Genomic DNA, 19,299 nt, shown 5'->3' with positions numbered 1-19,299 from the left:
GCAATTAGGTGCAACATAAACAGGGCAATTGAGAGCCTCAGAATCAGAGGAATTAGGAACTGCAGATACAGGAGAACGAGGACCTCCAGATATTGGAGAATAAGCTAGAGAAACTGTTGAACTAGCGACCGATTTGCGGAGTTAACTCCGGACACGGATTAGAAGCTCCACAAAGTGGGAAATTAATATTCAAGAAAAAAGTCTCATTAGCTCCAGAAGCAGTGAAATTAACTCCAGGAACAGGGGAATTTGGAGTCGCAGAAAGAGAGGAAGTGTGAGCTCCAGGAAGACGGGAATTAGCTCAGAAAGAGGGGAATTAGCGCCAGAAACAGTATAGTTAGGTATTGAAACTGTGGAAGTATGACTTGTTGCAGTGTAATTAAGAGAGCGCACAATAAACAGGACAATTCGGCAAAGTACAAGGCACGTAAAAAGGTCAATTATGGGCTTCATAAACCGCTCAACCTGGAGCTCCAGATAAAAGGGAAATGAGGAGCTCCACAGGAAATTTCCACAGAAAAATAGTTATCTCCAGGGACCGTTGAAGAAGCAAAGGAAAAAGGGGCGTTTGCTCCAGAAACAACTACATTCGGAGATCCACAATCTGGGATAATAGGAATTGCAGAAAAAGATGAGCTCCAGAAAGAGTGGAATTAGCTTCAGTAAGAATGGAATTGGGAGCTGCAGGGACGGGACTTAGGAGTTCCAGGATTACTGTAATTAATTCCAGAAACCGGGGATTTAGGTCTCGAGAGATGGGAATTAGCAGTCACAGAAACTGCCTATTGGGCGCTGCAGAAACAGTGAAATTAAGATTTCGAGAAACAAGGGAAATTGTACAGTACAGCGGAAGTAGCCCGAGAAGCAAAGGAATTATATCGGGTAAATGGAAGCACAATTAGATTTTAGACAAACGGCGAAATTTGAATCTCTTGATACAGGTAATTGTGATTTCCACAAATATCTGAAATGGATCCAGCAACATGGGAATTGGACCTACATAACCTGTGGTCGTAGGAACTCCAGCAACAGCTGCATTCGGAGCTCACATAAGGTGCGATTTAGCAGCTCCAAGAACATTGCAACGAACCCTGGAACCAGCGAAATAGCAGCAGAAACAGGGGCAAAGTGACAGCTTTAATTAGAGGCATTAGTTCCATAAGTGGGAAATTATCTCCAGAAATATTGGAGTAAACTCCATAAATTGGGGAATTAATTGCTCCAGTAACACCAAATTTAGGAGCTCCAGAAAGAAGGGAATTATGTCCTGAAATATGATTAGCTCCAGAAAGTAGGAATATCAGGTGCTCTAGAAATAGTGGGCATCTCAGCTACAGAAACAAGGTGATTAGCTCCAAGAACAAAGGAAGTTGCTCCAGAAACAGAGGAATTAGGAGCTCCACAGATTGGAAAATTAGTACCTCTAGGAACAAGGGTATTAGCGCAAGAAACTGCGAAATTAGCTCCAGAAACGTTTGGGAAGAGTAGAGTTAGCTTCAGGAAGAGGTGCCTTAGCTATCCCTGCAGCAGGGGATTTAGGAGATTGCAGCATAAATGGGACATTTCGGCGATATACAAATATATATATATATATATATATATATAACTAATAGACACTTAAACGGGACAATTAGGTTCTTCACAAAGAGGGAAATTTGTAGCTCGAGAAAATGGACAATTAGGAGCTCCACAAACAATTCAGAATTTCCAGAAAGAGGGGAACTACGACTTCCAGAAACCATGCAATCTTCTCCGGAAACAATGTTATGAGCTCCAGAAACAGTTGAATTAGCTACAGAAAGAGGGGAATTCACTCAAAGAACTGTGAAATTAGAAGTCGCAGAAAGCAGGGAAGTAGGAGCTCAGGAACGCGGGGATTTGCGCAGAAACAAGGGAATTAGGTCCAGAAACCATGGAATTACGTTTTGAAATATGAGAAGTAGGAGGTGTGGAAAATAGAAAATTTGCAGCTCCAGAAACAATGGAATTCACTCCAGAAACAGGGCAAGGGGGAAATGCAGAAGCTGGGGAAGCGAGCTCCAGGAACACAGGAATAATGTCAGTAGTGCATAAGTAGCTTCGAAAACAGGGGAGTTTTTTTTAGAAATCGAAGAGTTATTTTTAGAAAAGATGAATATTCTGTTCATGTTGCAGGTTAATTAGTAGAGCGCAGAATAAAAAGGATAATTCGGAGCAATATCTACTAGACTAGTACATTCGTAAAATGGAAGAAAATGTGCTTCATAATCTGCACAATTTGGAGCTCCAGAAATATGGAAATATGGATCACCACCGTAATGTATCCCAGAAAAAAAGGTATTCGCGCCCGAAACCGTAGAATTAGCAAACAGAAACAGGGAATTTACCACCAGAAACAGATGAGATATTTAGAATGCCAGAAAAAAGATTAGCTCCAGAAACAGTGGCATTAGCTCCAAGGAACAGTGGAATTAGGAGCTACAGGGGAATTAAGAATTACAAGAATACTGGAATTAATTCAGGAACATTGGTATTAGCTCCAGAAGCAGGGGAATTAGGTCTAGAAAGATGAGCTTTAGGAGTTACAGAAATTGCCGAATTGGGCACTGCAGAAACAGCGGAATTAGGTTTTCCAGCAACATGGGAAATTATTCTGGACAGCGAAAGTAGTTCCAGAAACAAAGGAATTAGAAAGTGAAGAGTTGGCTCAAGAAACAGGTAAGCTAGCTATTCCTGTAGCAGAGGAATTAGGGGACCGCACTGTAAGCAGAATAATTCGGAGGTAAATATATTTGGGAAATGGTAGCCACATAAAAAGCACAATTTCATAAACAGGGTAATTTGCTGGTTTAGAAAAAGGGCAATTAGGTTCTCCACAAAAAAGTAAAAATCTCCACAATCATGGAACAACGACCTGTATAACCTGGAGTACTAATGACTTCAGCTTGAGCGGCATTCGGAGCTCCCATAAGATGGGAGTTAGCAGCTCCAAGAACATTGAAACTAACCCCGGAACAAGAGAAATAGCTCCAGAAAAAGTGGAAATGGGATTTCCTTAATTACAGGAATTAATTCCAGAAACCGGGGAATTAGCTGCATAACTTTTGGAGTTAACTCCACAAACAGGGGAATTAAGTGCTCCAGAAACACTGTAATTAGGAGCTCCAGAAAGGGGGGAAATTATGTCCAGAAATATGGTGACTAGCTCCCGAAAGAGGGAAAATCTTGTGCTTCAGAAACACAGGATTTTCAGCTACAGAGACAAGGGGTTTAGGTCCAGAAACAGGGGAAGTTGATCCAGAAACAGAAGAATTAGGAGCTCCACAGACTGCGAAATTAACAGCTGCAGGAATATTGGAACTAGCTCCAGAAACAGCGCAATTAGCTCCAGAAATAGGGGAACTGCATTTAGAAAAAGCAGAGTTAGCTCTCGAAAGAAGTGAAAGAAGCTGTCCCTGCAGTAGCGGATTGAGTAGAGCGCACCACGGACAGGACATTTCGGAGAAATACATATGTAACTAGTAGACACAAAATAGGACAATTAGCTGCAGAATAACAAAGAATGCCCTCCCCGAACAGGGAAATTAGGAGTCATAGAAAGAGGAAAGGTGGAGTTCCAGGAACATGGAAATTAGCGCAGAAAAAGGGAATTAGCGTCAGAAACAGAGAATTAGGTCGAGAAACTGTGGAATTACGTCTAGAAAGTTGAAAAGTTGGAGTTACAGAAACTCGAATAATAGCAGCTCCAGAAACAGTCGATTTAGCTCCAGGAAAATGGTAATGGTGAGCTGCAGAAACCGCGGAAGCGAGCTGCAGCAACACAGGAATAATCGCAGTACAGCGCAATTAGCTTCAGAAAAAGGGCAATTATGTTTAGAAAGAGGATAATTACCTCAAGCAACATTTTCTGTTCACGTTGCAGAGTAATTAGGAGAGCGATCCTTAAAAATAATAATTCGTAGCCATATATTTCTGCAAAATGCTTGACACGTAAAAAGGACAGATATGTGCTTCATAAACCACAAAATGTGGAGTTCCAGAAATGTGGAAATGTGGAGCTTCACAGGAACTTTCCCCAGAGAAAAAGGTATTAGCTCCAGATACCGTTGAATTAGCAAAAGAAACAGGGAAGTTACCTCCAGAAACAGATGCATTACAGATCTACAATCTGGGATATTCGGAACTCCAGAAAAAACATGAGCTCCAGAAACAGGGGAATTATCTACAGGAACAGGGGAATTAGGAGCTGCACAGAGGGGAATTATAAATTCCAGGAATTCTAGAATTAGTTCGGAGACAAAAGTATTAGCAATAGAAACAGGGGAATTATGTCTACAAATCTGAGAATTTGGAGTTACAGAAACTGTCGAATTGGGCACTGGAGAAACTGGGGAATTAGCAGCTCCAGCAATATCGGAATGTGTCAGTACAGCGGAATTAGCTCCAGAAACAATGGCATTGCATTTAGAAAGAGAACAGTTGGCTCAGGAAACAGGTAAACTAGCAATTCCTGTAGCAGGGGAATTAGGAGAGCGCACCAGAGGCAATTAATTCAGAGCTAAATATTTAAGCGAAATGTTAGCATCATATAAAGCACAATTAGGTGTTTCATAATCAGCTCAATTTGAAGCTCCAGAAAGAGTGGACTTAGGATCTTCACCAACAACTAAAATAGGTCCAGAAAGAGTGCAACAAGGATCAGCATGACCTGGGATAGTAGGAACTTCAGCAATAGCGGCATTCGGAGCTCCCATTACGTGGAATTTAGCAGCTGGAAGAACAATGCAACTTACCCCAGAACAAGGAAAATAGCTCCAGAAACAGGGGCAATGGGATATCCTTTATTACAGGAATTAATTACATGAACCGGGGAATTAGCTCCAGAAATATTGGCGTAAAATCCACAAACTGGGGAATTAAGTGCTGCAGTAACAGCAAAATTAGAAGCACCAGAAAGAAGGGAATTATGTCCAGAAATATGGTGACTAGATCAAGAAAGATGCAGCATCAGGTGCTCCAGAAACATGGACTTATCAGCTACAGAAACAACGTGATTAGCTGCAGAAACCGTGGAATTTTCACCAGAAACAGAGGAATTAGGAGGTCCATAGATTGGGAAATTTGTAGCTCCACGAAACAGCATAATTAGCTCAAGAAACACGGGAATTGCGTTTAGAAAGAGGAGATTTAGTTCTCGAAATAGATGACTTACCTCTACTTCCAGCAGGGGATTTAGCATAGCGCACCATATACAGTACATTTCGGAACTATATATATATATATAATTACTAGACACTAAATAGGACTATTAGGTGCTTCCTCAACATCGCAATTTGGAGCAGCAGAAAAAGGCCAATTAGGAGCTCTACAAACAACTCAGAATCTCCAGAAAGAGTTGAACAAGAACTTCCAGAAACAATTAAATATTTTTCCGGAAATATAGGTATTAGCACCAGAAACAGTTGAATTAGCGACAGAAACAGGGGAATGCTCTGCAAGAACGAGAAAATTAGGAGTCGCAGTAAGAGGGGAAGTAGCAGCTCCAGGAACACGGGAATTAGCGCAGAAACAAGGGTATTAGATCTAGAAACAGTGGAATTAGGTCTTGAAAGAAGAAAAGTAGAATTTACAGAAGCTGGTAAATTAGCAGCTCCAGAAACAGGGCAATACAGAGCTGCAGAAACAGGGGAAACGAGCTCCAGGAACGCAGGAATAATCACAGTGCAGAACAATTAGCGCCAGAAGCATGGGAATTATATTTAGAAAGAGGAGAGTTACCTCCAGAAAAGGTGAAATTTCTGTTCATGTTGCAGGGTAATTAGGAGAGCGCACCATAAACAGGACAATTCGGAGCAATATATGTCGGCAAACTACTAGACACGTAAAAAGGACAATTATGTGCTTCATAAACCACACAATTTTGAGCTCCAGAAATATGGAAATTTGAAGCTCCAAAGGAATTGTCCCCAGAAAAAAAAATATTAGCTCCAGAAACAGTTGAATTGGTAACAGAAACAGGGAGTTACCTCCAGAAACAGATTAGGAGATCCACAATCTGGGATATTCCGAACTCCAGAAAAAGGATGAGATCCAGAAACAGGGGAATTAGCTCCAGGAACACGGGAATTGGGAGCTGCAGAGCGGGGAACTAGGAGTTCTAGGAATACTGGAATTAGTTACGAAACAACTGTATTAGCACTAGATACGGGGGAATTAGTTAGAGAAAGATGAGTCGTAGGAGTAACTGAAACTGCCAAATTGGGCACTGGAGTAACTGGAGAATTAGGAGCTCCAGAAACGCTGGAATTTGTTCAGTACACAAAGGAAACAAAGGAATTACATTTAGGAAGAGAAGAGTATACTCAAGAAACAGGTACCGAGCTATTCCTATCGCAAGGGAATTAGGAGAGCGCAACATAAGCAGATTAATTAGTAGCTAAATATATCGGGAAATGGTCGCCACATAAAAAGCACAATCAGGTGCTTCATAAACAGTGCAATTTGAAGATCCAGAAAGAGGGAAATTAAGATCTCCATAAACAACTGAAATAACTCCAGAAACAGGGGAATTAGGACCTGCATAACCTTGGGTAGTAGGAGCTCCAGCAACAGTTTCATTCGGAGCTCACATAAGCTGGGACTTAGCAGCTACAAGTACATTTAAACTAACCCTGGAACAAGGGATATAGCTCCAGAAACACGGGGAAGGGGATGTATTTAATTACAGGATTTAATTCCAGAAACTGTGGAACTGGCTCCAGATATATTGGAGTTAATTCCACAAACTGGGGAATTAAGTGCTTTTGAAACACCTGAAGTAGTAGCTCCAGAAAGAGGGTAATTATGTTCAGAAATATCGCAATTAGTTCCAGAAAGAAGGGCAATCAGGTGCTCCAGAAGCAGAGGACATTTCAGCTACAGTTACAACTTGTTTATTTCCAGGAACTGGGGAAGGTGATCCAAAAACAGAAGAATTATGAGCTCCACAGACTGGAAAATTAACAGCACCAGAAACAGCGCAATTAGCTCCAGCCACAGGGGATTTCCGTTTAGAAATTGCAGAGTTAGCTCTAGAAAGAGATGACGTAGCTGTCCTTGCAGCAGCGGATTTATGAGGTTGTATCATAAAAAGGACATTTCGGAGACATATATATAACTAGCAGTCACTTAGATAGGACAATTAGTGTTTCATAAACAGTCAATTTGGAGCTCCAGGAAAAGGACAATTAGGTGCTCCACAGATAACTCAGAATCTCCAGAAAGAGAGAAATGGACTTCCAGAAACGATGGAATTTTCTCCGTAAATAAAGATATTAGCTCCAGAAACAGTTGAATTAGCTACAGAAGCAGGGATATTCCACGTAGTTGCAAGGAAATTGCGAATTGCAGGAAGGGGGCCAGTAGGAGCTCCAGGTACACGGGAATTAGAAACATAGAAACAGAGAAAATAGTTGCAGAATTAGGCTTTTCGGCCCTTCGAGCCAGCACCACCATTCAATAAGATCATGTCTGATCATTCATCTCAGTACCTGTTTCATGCTTTCTCTCCATACCCCTTGATTCCTTTAGCGTAAGGGCCGCATCCTCATCTCAGTTCTAAATGGCTTACCCCTTATCCTCAGTCTGTGTCCTCTGGCTGTGGACTCCCCAACATCGGGAGCACTTTACCTGCATCTAAACTGTCCAATCCTTTCAGAATGTTATATATTTCTGTGAGATCGCCTCACATCCATCTAAACTCCAGTGAATACAGGCCCAGTCGATCCACTCTCTCCTCACACGTCAGTCCTGCCATCCCTGGAATCAGTCTGCCCTCTCTCAATATCAAGAACGTCCTTGTTCAGATTAGGAGACCAAAACTGAACAAAATATTCCAGATGAGGCCTCACGTAGGCCCTGTACAACTGCCGTAAGAACTCCCTGCTCCTATTCGCAAATCACCGAGGTATGAAGGCCAACATATAATTTGCCATTTTTCACTGAATGCTATACCTTCATGCCAACTTTTAATGACTGATTTTTCAAGAGATCCAGGTGTAGTTGCACCTCTTCTTTATCTAATCTATCGCCATTGAGATCATATTCTGCCTTCGTATTTACTTGAACAGTGCAATAGAACAAACGTATGCTAAAGAGACTGGAGAATGATGAATACTGCTACAGACTTTTCAGGAGTCATCTATCTATTTTGATTGTTGTTTGCCATTTGGGGGTGAAAAGAATAGCCACTGATCATTGCAGGAAGCATTTATCTTGATACAAAATATTACAAAGTATGGCCTAGAAACATATCTCGGTCAGTGGTGCAAAATTGGCAGCATCGAATTCGCTGCTCGATGTGTATTGTGAGCGCAGAAACAAGGGAGTTAGCGCAAGAAATATGGGAATAACGTCTCGAAACTGTGGAATTTGCTCCTGAAAGATGAAAAATAGGAGTTATAGAAAGTTTCACAGCTTGGGGAGAGGAGTAGGAGAACTTAGCGGGGGGGGGGGGCTTGTAGAAGAGCTTGGGGGTTTATGAAAACTTGAATTGATTGGAGAGATGGGGGAGAGAGCTTGGTGTGTAGAGACATTGGGGGAGAGCTTAGGGCGCAGAAGTGCTTGCGAGTGTAGAAGAACTTGTGGGGAGTAGGAGAGCTTGGTAGGTTGAAATGCTTGGGGGGAGAAGCGAAGTGGGGAGTGGGGTAGAAGAGTGTTGGTTGAAGAATAGAGCTTGTGTTGGGGTAGAGGAGAGCCTTGGTGCGCAGAAGTTAGCTTGGGGGCGGTTAGAAGTGTGCTTGGAGGGGATAGAAGGGAGCATGTGGGGAAAAGTGAGCTTGGGGGAGGGGGCTTGTGGGGAATGGAGCTTGGGGGTGGAAAGAGAGCTTGTGGGGGGGTGTGAGAGCTTTGGGGCAGGGAGATTGATTGGCGGGGAGGAGAGCTTGGGGGCAGAGAGCTTCGGTGGATAGTTAGGCTTGGAGGTGTCGGAGAGATTGGGGAGTTAGGAGAGATTGGGGTTGTAGCAGAGCTTGTGGCGTAGGAGTGCTTTAGGGAGTAGGAGCTTGGTGGGTCGAAGAGATTGTAAGGGGTAGAGGAGCGTTGCGGGGCGGGGTAGGAAGTATAGGCGTTAGGTAGCTTGTCAGGGTAGAAGGAAACTTGGGGCCAGTTAGAATAGCATTTGTCACGGGGGAGAGAGAGCCTAGGGTGTGGGAGTAGAGCGAGAGAGCTTAGGGTGGAGCAAGATTGTTGGGCAGTGGAGATGTGAGCTTGGCGGGGGCATGGGAGAAAGAGCTTGGGTGGAGGGAGAATAGAAAGGGCTTGGATGGCGGGAAGAGAGACAGCTTTGGCGGGTGGGAAATGAATAGATGGAGCGGAGAAAAGAGAAGGCTTGGGCGGGAGTGGGGGGGGGGGGTGAGAGAGAGATTGAATTGTGTAGGAGGAGAAAGAGAGCGACGTTGGGTTTTGGAGTTGAAGACCGAGAGGTGCTTGGGGAGAGGGAGCTTGGGGAGTACAAGCGAGCTTGGAGGGGGAGTAGAAGGGAGTATGCAGGTTGAGAAGAGAGCGGGATGAGCAGAAGAGAGCTTATGGGAGAGGTATACTTGGGGGTCGGACAGCCGAGATGGAATAGCTTGGGGGTAGGAGAGCTTGGGAGGTCATTGACTTGGGGTTATTAATGCTTGCGTCGGTAGGAGAACTTGGAGTTAGGAGAGCTTGGGGGGTAGGGTTTGAGAGCTTGGAGTGTAGGAGAGCTTGAGGGCGGGAGTTGCAGAGCTTGTGGGAGTAGGATAGCTTGGGGTGAGAGGAATGATTGGAGGGGCAGGCTAGCTTGGTAAACTTGTGGGGGAGTTTCTTGAGAGGAAAAGGAGAGCTTGGGGGAGGGAGGGAGATAACTTGTTGGGTAAGAGCGCTTGGGGGGAGGAGAGATTGGGGTTTACGTGAGCTTGGGGCATAGGCGACCTTGCCGGGATTAGAAGAGAATGGGTGGTAGGAGATCTCGGACGGTAGGAGACCTTGGGGCGTTGGAAAGCTTGAAGGTTAGGAGAGCTTCGGTGGTAGGCGAGCTTGGGGATTAGGAGAGCTTGTGGGTTAGGAGATCTCGTGGGGGGGTAGGAGAGATTGGGGGGATAAGCAAGCTTAGAGCGAAGGAGACCTTGGGAGGGATCGTGTGGAGCGTTTCAGGAGGGAGTAGAGCTTGGGGGGAAGGCGACTTAGGCGGTAGGTGAGCTTAGGATAGTCGAACTTGCGATGGTAGAAGCAATTGGGGGGTTCGATAAATTGGGGCTGTAGGAGAGCACAGGGGCATTGGAGAGCTTGGGGGCTTGGAGACGTTGCGGGTATGTGAGCTTGGAGTTGTGGAGAACTTATGGGGGGAGGCAGGATTGCTTGCGGGTAGGAGTGCTTGGTTGATTGGAGAGTTTGTGGGTCGGAGACCTTGAGCGGACAGGAGAACTTGGTAGTTAGGACAACTTAATAGGTTAGAGAGCACGGGTATTGTCGGAGAGCTCTGGGTGTGGGAGAGCTTGAGGGTGACGAAGAGTTGCATGGGTAGGATAGCTTGATGGGCAGGTAAACGCAGAGCGGGTAAGATAGTTCTGCGGGGTAGGAGACTTTGGGGAAGGGTTGGAGAGCATGGGGGTCAGGAGAGCTCTTGGGGTGTATGAGAGATTGGGGAGAAGGCAACCTTGGTAGGGGAGGAGACATTGCGGAGGTAGAAGCGCTCGGGGGTGCGGTAGGAGAGCTTGGGTCGGTACGAGAACTTGAGGCGTTTATGAAAGCTTGGGGGTGTAGGAGAGCTTGAGGTTTAGTCGAGCTTATGGCTTAGGAGAGCTTGACGGGTAGGAAAACTTGGTGGAGGAGAATTTGGTGGGGTTGGAGAGATTTTGGGGTCGGAGAGCGAGGGGTTGTCGGAGAGCTCGGGGGGTATCAAAACTTGGGGGAGGCGGACATGGAGGGCTAGGAGCTCGATTGGGCGTCGGAAAGCTTAATGGTGTACGAGATTTTAGGCGGTTCCGAGAGCTTGGGTGTGTACGAGCGCTTTGGGTGTACGAGAGCTTGGGGGGTACGAGAGCTTGGAGGGATGTGTACGAGAGCTTGGGGACGTATGAGAGCTTGGGGTAGGTGAGCTTGGGGCTCGTAGAGTTAGGGTCATAGGAGAAATTGCGGCGTGGTCAGAGAGCATTATGGTTTGGAGACCTTGATGGAATACGAAAGCTTGCGACATGGGGGTACTTCGGGTGTTAGGAGAGCTTAGGAGTCGGAGAGCTTGGGGCGTAGGAGAGCATGTGGGTCGGTTAGGAGACCCTGGGGGAACGAGAGTTTGGGGATGGATTAGGAGAGCTTGCTAGGGTAGCGAACTTTACAAAAGAGTTTGGGGTTAGGGGACCTTGTTGGGGTAGGAGAGCTTCGGGGCTTGGAGAGGTTGGGGGTGGCTAGGAGAGCTTGGGGCTTGGGAATGCTTGGGGCGTTAGGAGTGCTTGTGGCTTCGGAATGCTTGGGGGTTAGAAGAGCTTCGAGGGTAGGAGTGTTTGCGGGTATGAGAACATGTGGCTGGTAGGAGTGCTCCGGAGAAAGTAGAGCTTGGGGTAGGTAGACGAGCTTCTAGCATGTGGAGAGCTTGGGTGGGCGGGTAGGAGCGCTTGGGGAGTACATGAGCATGTACAAAGGTAAGTATAGGGGGTTAGGAGAGCTTGGAGGCGTCGACGAGCTTGGTGGTTAGAAGAGCTTCTGGGGTCAGGATTGCCTGCGGGTTAGGAGAGCTGAAGAGTAGGAGAGCATGGAGTGGGGTAGGAGAGCTTGGCGGGGTGGGAGAGGTTTGGGGGTAGGAGAGCTTGGAAGGTTACGAGAGCTTGTGTGATGGTAGAGCTTGTGGGACGAGGATAGCTTGTGGGGTAGGAGAGCTTGGGAGGTTGGAGAGCTCGAGGATGAGGAGAGCTCAGGGGCAAGGAGAGTTGGAGGTCTGGGAGAGTTTGGGGGTGCGAGAGCTAGTGGTGGTTAGAGAGCTTGAGGGGCAGGAGAGCTTTGTGTGGGTCGGAGAGCAAGGGGCGGGTATGGGAGCTCGTGGGTAAGAGGGCGTGTCGGAGAAGGAGAGCTCCGGGTGTCGGGGAGCTTGGTGTGGGTAGGAGAGCATGGCGGCTCGGAGAGCTTAGTGGTGTAGGAGAGCTTCGAGGATAGGCGAGCTGCTGGCAGATAATAGAGTTGGGGTGGGTAGGAGTGCTTGGCGGGTATGTGAGTTTGTGGGTAGGAGAGATTGCGGGGGTTAGGAGAGGTTGCAGGCATCGGAGAGCTGGCTGGGGTAGGAGAGCTCGGGTTGATTGAAGAGCTTCGGCGTGGAGATAGGAGAGCTTGGGCGGTAGGAGAAATTTAGGGAGTAGGAAAGCATGGCCGTGTCGGAGAGTTTGGGGGGTAGGAGAGCTTGGCGCATAGGAGAGTGTTGGTGAGGGTAGTACGGCTTGAGGTTAGGAACGCTTGGGGTGTTGGAGATCTTGCGAGGGTAGGAGAGTTTGCGATGGGGTAGGAGAGTTTGGGGGTTAGGTGTGCTTGGGGGGTAGTAAAGCTTGGAGATGTTGGAGAGTTTGGGCGACATGAGAGCCTGAGTTTGGTAGGAGAGCTCGGTGGGTAGGAGATCTCAGTGGGGGGTGAGAGATTGGGGGCGTAGGAGAGATTGGGGCATAGGCGAGCATCTGGCAGGTAGGAAACCTTGGAAGTAGGGATAGGAGCGCTTGAGGGGTACCGGAGCTTGGTGGGTAGGTGAGTTTGGGGGGTTAAGTGTGATAGGAGGGGCCGGAGAGCTTGAGGTTTCGAAGTGCGTGCGAGGGTAGACGTTTTCGGTGAGTACAATAGCTTGGTGTGGTCCGGGACCTTGGTGGGGTACTAGAGTTTGGCGGGCAGGAGAGCTGAGCGGGGTAGGAGATCTTGTGTGGTTAGGAGAGCTTGGGGCGTGGGGCAGCAGAGCCTGGTGGAGTAGGAGTACTTGGGTGGGGAAGTAGATCTCGTCGGGTTAGGAGACCTTGCGGGGTAGGAGTACTTGGGGGTTGGCAGAGCTCGGGTTTGGGAGGAGAGCTTGCGGGTGGATGCAGGAGAGCCTGGAGGGGAGTAGAAGAGCTTGGTGGGAGTATGAGATCTTGGGTTGCTCGGAGAGCTTGGGGGTGGATGAGTTTTTGGGAGTAAGAGAGTTTCAGGAGTACGAGAGCAAGTGGTAGTCGGAGAACTTGCGGGGTAGGAGAGTTTAGTGGGGTAGCAGAGCTTGGGGTGGTAGGAGAGTTTAGGAGGGTCGCAGAGCTTGGGGCTTAGGTGAGCTTGGGGGGAAGGAGGGCTTGATGTGTTCGGAGACCTTGGGTTGAAGGAGAGCTTTGGGGGGTAGGAGAGCTTGAGGGTGGGAGAGCTTGTGGGGGTGGAGTGTTTGGGAGTGGGGGAAGTAGTACTTGCGGGGGAGGAGATCTTAGGGGTGTTCGGAGTATTTTGTGGGGTAGGACACCTTGGGGTTGTAGGAGTGCTTGGCGGGGTAGGAACGCCAGTGGGATTGGGGTGCTTGGCTGGGTGGGAGAGTTTGTGGGGTTTAAAGAGCTTGGGGGGTAGGAGTGCTGCGGGGTAGTTGAAGTTGTGGGGTTAGGAGGAGCTTTTGGGGAGTAGGAGAGCTTCGCGGAGGAGGAGAGCTTGTGGCATAGGGGAGCTTGGCGGGTTGAAGAACTTGGACGGGAGGCAAGCTTCTGGCAGGTGGGAGAGCTTGCGGGTAGTCGAGCTTTGGGGTGGTAGGAGAGCTTGTGGGTGGTCGGAGTGCTTGGGAGGTGTGGGAGAGCTTTTGGGTGTAGCAGAACCATGGTGGGTAGGAGAGTTTGGGATGTGAGAATTTGCGTGTAGGAGAGCTTTGGGGTTGTAGGAGAGCTTGGGAGCATAGAGTGCATGAGGGGTTGCAGAGCTTGTGAGGATGGGAGAGCTTGGGGGGATAGGAGAGCTTGGGGTGCAGGTAGGAGAAATTGGGGTGGTAAGAGAGCTTGGTTTGGGTAGGAGAGTTTGGGTCGGTAGGAGCACTTATGGCGTTTGGAGTGCATGGGGTGGTAGGGTTGCTTGGGTGGTATAGGAGTGCTTGCGGGGTAGGAGAGCTCAGGGGATAGGAGAGCTTGCGGTGGTATTAGGAGAGCTTGGTGCAGTCGGAGAGCTTTGGGGGTGAATGAGAGATGGGGAAGTAGGATAGTTGGGTGGATGAGAGCTTGAGTGGGGTACGAGAATTGGCGTTTAGGAGAGTTCCGTGGGGTAGGAAAGCTCGGGGCTGTCAGAACATCTCGGATTTGGTGGTACGAGATCTAAGGTTTAGGAGAACTTTTGGCGGGGTAATAGATCATGGGGTGTTGGTGAGCTTGGATGGTAGGAGCGCTTGCAGGGGAAGGAGAGCTTGGCGGGGTAGGAGAGCATGTAGCTCTAGGAGAGCTTGGCTGTGGTATGAGAGCGTGTGGTTTTGGAGAGTTGGAGAGAGGAGAGTTGGGATCATGATTGACTTTGGGACGTTTAGAGATCTCGGGGTGAAGGAGAGCGAAGGGGTTATGAGATCTTGGGAGTCAGGAGGACTTGCGGGGAGTAGGTGATTTTGGGCTGGGAAGGAGCGCTTGCGGAGTAAGTGAGTTTGAGAGTAGGAGAGTTTGGGAGGGTTGGGACAGCTTGCGTTTTTCGGAGATTTTGGCGGGTAGGAGAGCTTGAGGCGCGTAGGAGAGCTTGGGGGATAGGAGAGCTTGGGGTTTATGAGATCTTAGGGGTTTGCAGATCTTGGAGGCAAGAGATCTTGGGGTGTTAGATGAGCTTTGGCGGTTATGAGATCTTCGGTGTGTAGGAGAGCTTGGTGAGTAGTAGGAGACATTGGGCATGTGTGAGAGCTTGTGGATGTTAATGAGCTTCTGGCAGGAGGGAGAGTTTGGGGTGGGTCGGAGCGCTTGGCTTGTATGTGTGCTTGGGGGTAGGAGAGTTCGTCGGGGGTTAGGAGATCTTGGAGACGTCGGCGAGCTTGTTGGTGTAGGAGAGCTAGGGGAGGTAAGAGAGCTTTGGGGTTGGTAGGAGTGCTTGGGGAATACGTGAGCTTGGGGGGTAGGAGAGTTTGGCAGGGTAAGTAGAGCTTGGGGAGAAGAAGAGATTAGGGTGGTAGGAGAGCATCGTGGGTAGAAGAGCTTGGTGGGTCGGAGAAATTGTGGAGGGGTAGGAGAAGTTGCGGGGGGTTGGGGAGCTTGCGGGTATGGGAGCTTGTGGGTTAGGTGAGGTTGGGGGCTAACAGAGCTTGGGGTGTATGAGAACTAGGGTATTTTGCGAGCTTGCGGGCTAGGAGTGCTTGAGGGGTTAGGCGAGCTTGTGGGATTAGGATTGCTTGGCGTGGGTGGGGACGCTTGTGGAGTAAGGGAGCTTGGTGCCGTAGGAGAGCTCGGAGTGTAGGCGAGCTTGAGGTGTAGGAGACCTCTGGGGTACATGAGCTCGGGCGTGTGGAAAAGTTTGGGCGGTGGTTAGGCGAGCTTGGATGTTTCGGAGAGCTTTGGGTGTTGTAGAGCTTGTGGGCGTAGAGAGCTTGCGGGGTGTAGGCGAACTTGGGGGGGTAGTCGAGCTTGGGGGTTATGAGAGCTTGGTGGGTTGGACAGCTTGGGAGGCAAGACTGCTTGGGCTGTTAGGAAAGCTTTGGTGGTTAGGAGAGATTGGGTGGGTAGGAGTGTTCGGAGGTTGGTAGGAAAGCTTGGGAGCTAGGAGAGCTTGGTTGCGAAGGAGAGCTCGTTGTGTAGGTGAGCTTTGGGAGTAGGAGAGCTTGGTGGTACGTGAGCTTGGGCGGGTAGGAAAATTTGAGAGGGTTTGGAGAGCTTGCAGGTTTCGGCGATCTTTTGGGGTAGGAGAGTTTGAAGCATGTGGGCGAGATTGGGGCATCGGAGAGCATGGAGGTTATGAGATCTTGGCGGGGTTGGAGAGGTTGGAGGCAAGAGATCTTGGGGTGTTCGGAGAGCTTTGAGGGGTTAGACAGCTTGGGTGTGTACGAGAGCTCGGATGGTGGTAGGAGAGCTTGGGCAGGTATGAGAGCCTGGGGGGTCGGAGAGTATGGGGGCTAGGAGAGCATAGGGTGGTATGAGAGCTTGGGGTGAAGGCGAAATTCGGGCAGGTACGAGAGCTTAGTGTGGGTAGCAGCGTTTGGCTGTTGTGTGAGCTTGGGGGTAGGAGAATTTTCCGGGGGTTAGGAGAGTTTGGAGTTGTCAGAGAGCTTGGTGGTGTCGGAGAGCTTGGGGGGATAAGAGCTTGTGGGGGTAGGAAAATTTGGGGTTTAGGAACGCTCGTTGAGGTAGGAGAGCTCGGGGCTGGTAGGACAACTCGGGGTTGGAGGTACGAGATTTTGGATGTTAGGGGAGCTTTGCGGGGTAGGAGAACTTGGTATTTGAATACCTTGGACAGTAGGTAAGCCTGGAGGTGCAGGAGAGTTTAGTGGGGTAGGAGAGCTTGGGGTTTGGTAGAGCTTGGTGGTGGTATGAGAGCTTGGAGTGCAGGAGAGTTTGGAGGTAGGAAACTTGGCCCATGGGGGAGTTTGGCAGGGTTAAAAGAGCTTGGGGTGCAGGAGAGCTAAGGAATTAGGGAATCTTGCGTGATAGGATGACTTGGGTGGTAGGATTGCTTGGGGGTCGGTAGGAGCGCTTGGCGAGTACTTGAGCTTGGCGGGTAGGGGACTTTGGCGGGGTTAGGACAGCTTGCGGGGGAAGGAGAGCTGGAGAGGTTAGGAGAGCTTAGGGCGTAGGAAAACTTGTGGAGGATGTAGCAGAGCTTGGGGCGGTAGGAGAGCTTGGGGAGTAGAGGATCTTGTGGGGGAGAACAGAGCTTGAGGTGTATGAGAACTAGGGAGTTAGACGAGCTTAGGTGATAGGAGAGCTAGAAAGTTTCTGAGAGCTTGTGGGGATAGGAGAGCTTGTGTGCGTCGGAGAGATTGGGTGTCGGAGAGCTGGGAGTGTCGGAGAGTTTGAGTGTTCGTGAGCTTGGGCATGTAGGTAAGTTTGGGGTGGTTCGAAGAGCTTGGAGGTTTCGGAGAGCTTGGCGGGTCAGAGAGCTTTGCGGGATGGAGAGGTTCGGGGGTAGTAGAGTTTGGAGGGTAGGAGTGCTCGCGGCGCAGGAAAGCTTAGGGATTCGGACATCTTGGGTGATAGGAGGACTTTGGAGTTAGGATAGCTTGGGATCGGTAGGAGCGCTTGGGCGGGTACGGGAGGTTGCAGTGTAGAAGACGTTGGCGGGTTTAGGAGAGCTTGCGGAGGAAGCACAGCTTGCGGTGGAAGAAGAGCATCGCGGATAGGAGAACTTGAGGTGTTAGTAGAGCTTATGGGGTAGGAGAACGTGTGCAGGGTGTAGCAGAGCTTAGGAGGACGTAGGAGAATTTCGGGGAAGCAGAGCTTAGGGAGTGGTAGGAAAGCTTGTGTGTGTCGGAGAGCTTGGGCGTAGAATATTTTGGGGGGAAACAAAGCTTGGGGTGTACGACAAATAGGGGGTTTGGCGATCTTGGGGGCTAATATTGCTTGAGATGTTAGGAGAGCTTGTGGAGGGAGGATTGCGTTGGGTGGTAGCGCTTGGGCGGCTAGGAGAGCTTGGGGACGTAGGAGAGCTGGGCTGAAGCTGATCTTGGGAGTTCGTGAGCTTGCGTGGGTAGGGAGGTTTGGGGTGGTTAGTAGAGGTTGGAGGTTGCGGAGAGCTTGGTGGGTAGGATAGCTTTGATGTAGAGAGCTTGCGTGGGTAGGAGAGTTTTGGGGGTTAGGAGAGCTTGCGGGCTCGGAGAGTTTTGGAGGTAGGAGCGCTTGGGGGCTCTGAAGTTTTGGAGGTAGGAGAGCTTGAGGTTCAGAGCGCTTTGGTCGGTAGCAGAGCTCGGAGGGTAGCAGGAGAGCTTGGTAGTACGTGAGCTTGGGAGGGTAGGACTATTTGGGAGGATTAGCAGAGCTTTCAGTTCGGAGATCTTGGGGGGCAGAAGAGCTTGGGGGTGTAGGAGAGCGTGTGGGTTAGGAGAGCTTGGGGGTTATGAGATCCGGGGGGGGGAGGAGAGCTTGGAGGGGGCAAAAGCGCTTGGGGTGTTAGTAGAGCTTTGGGGGTTAGGTGATTTTGGGTGGGTAGGAGAGCTTGGAGGTAGGAGAGGTTTTGAGGGTTAGGAGAGCTTGGAGGTATAAGAGTTTGTGTGTAGGAGAGCTAGGGGTGGTTGGTGATCTTGGGGTGTACGAGCGGTTGGGGTGTAGGCGAGCTTGGGGCGCAGGAGAGCTTGGTTGTCGGAGAGCTTGGGATGGTCGGTAAACTTGGTGGTTAAGAGAGATTGGTGTTGGGTGGGAGCACTTGCAGGGTGTCAGAGGTTGGGGAGTAGGACAGTTCTGGATTGGAGAGCTTGGGTTCGGTAGCAGAGACTGGTGGGGGTAAGATTGCTTGGGTGGCTAGGAGAGCTTGGGGGTATGACAGATTGGTGGGGTGGAGAGCTGGGCGTGGGTGCAAGAGACATTGGGGTGTTAGCAGAGCTTTGGGGGTTAGGTAGGAGAGCTCGCGGGGAGGTAGGAGAGTTTGGGGCAGGAGAATTGTGGTGGTTGGAGAGCTTGGGGAGTTGGAGACCTTGGTGGTAGGTTAGCTTGGGATGGTAGGAGAGCTTGTGGGGTAGGACAGCTTGCCGGGTAGGAGTGCTTGGAGTGTATCAGAGCTTGGGTGGTAGGATACCTTGCGGATTGGAAAATTTGAGGTCGGTAGCAGAGCTTGAAGGGAGATGAATTGCATGGGTGGGTAGGAGTGCTTGGGGGGTTGTGAGAGCTTGTGGAATTAGGAGAGCTCGGGGGGTAGGGTGGCGCGGGAGCTGGTCGAGATTAGGGTAGTCGGACAACTTTGTGGTTTAGGCGAGCTTCTGGCAGGTTGGAGAGATTGTGGTGGGTAGAAGAGTTTGGCGGCCATGTGAGATCGGGGTAAGTGAGTTTGTGGGGATGAGTAGAGCTTGGAGGCGTTGGAGAGCTTGCGGGGCAGGAGAGCTTGCGGTGTTCGGAGAGCTCTGGGTTGCTAGCAGAACTCGGGGTGGGAGTAGGAGAGCTTGTGACGAGGGATAGGAGCGCTATCCGTGGGGGCTCCATGAGCTTGGGGGTAGGAGAGTTTGGGAGACTTTGGAAGGGTCCGAGAGCTTTGGGTGTAGGAGAGCTTGCGTGGTTAGGAGTGCATGAACGGTAGGAGAGCTTCGAGAGTTCGGAGAGCTTCTTGGGATCGTAGAGCTCTCCACACCCGCAAACTACGACCACTGCTCCGCTCTCTCCCCATACCTTGTATCAATCCCAGAATCTTTGCAGAAAGAGAGTCAGATAGAGAGGGACGCACTAACACAGACACATATATAAGTCTCTA

Source organism: Pristiophorus japonicus, chromosome 28, assembly GCF_044704955.1.
Source record: "Pristiophorus japonicus isolate sPriJap1 chromosome 28, sPriJap1.hap1, whole genome shotgun sequence".
Classification (NCBI taxonomy): Eukaryota; Metazoa; Chordata; class Chondrichthyes; family Pristiophoridae; genus Pristiophorus; species Pristiophorus japonicus.
The sequence above is the reverse complement of the archived record's forward strand: the minus strand, read 5'-3'. Positions refer to the sequence as shown.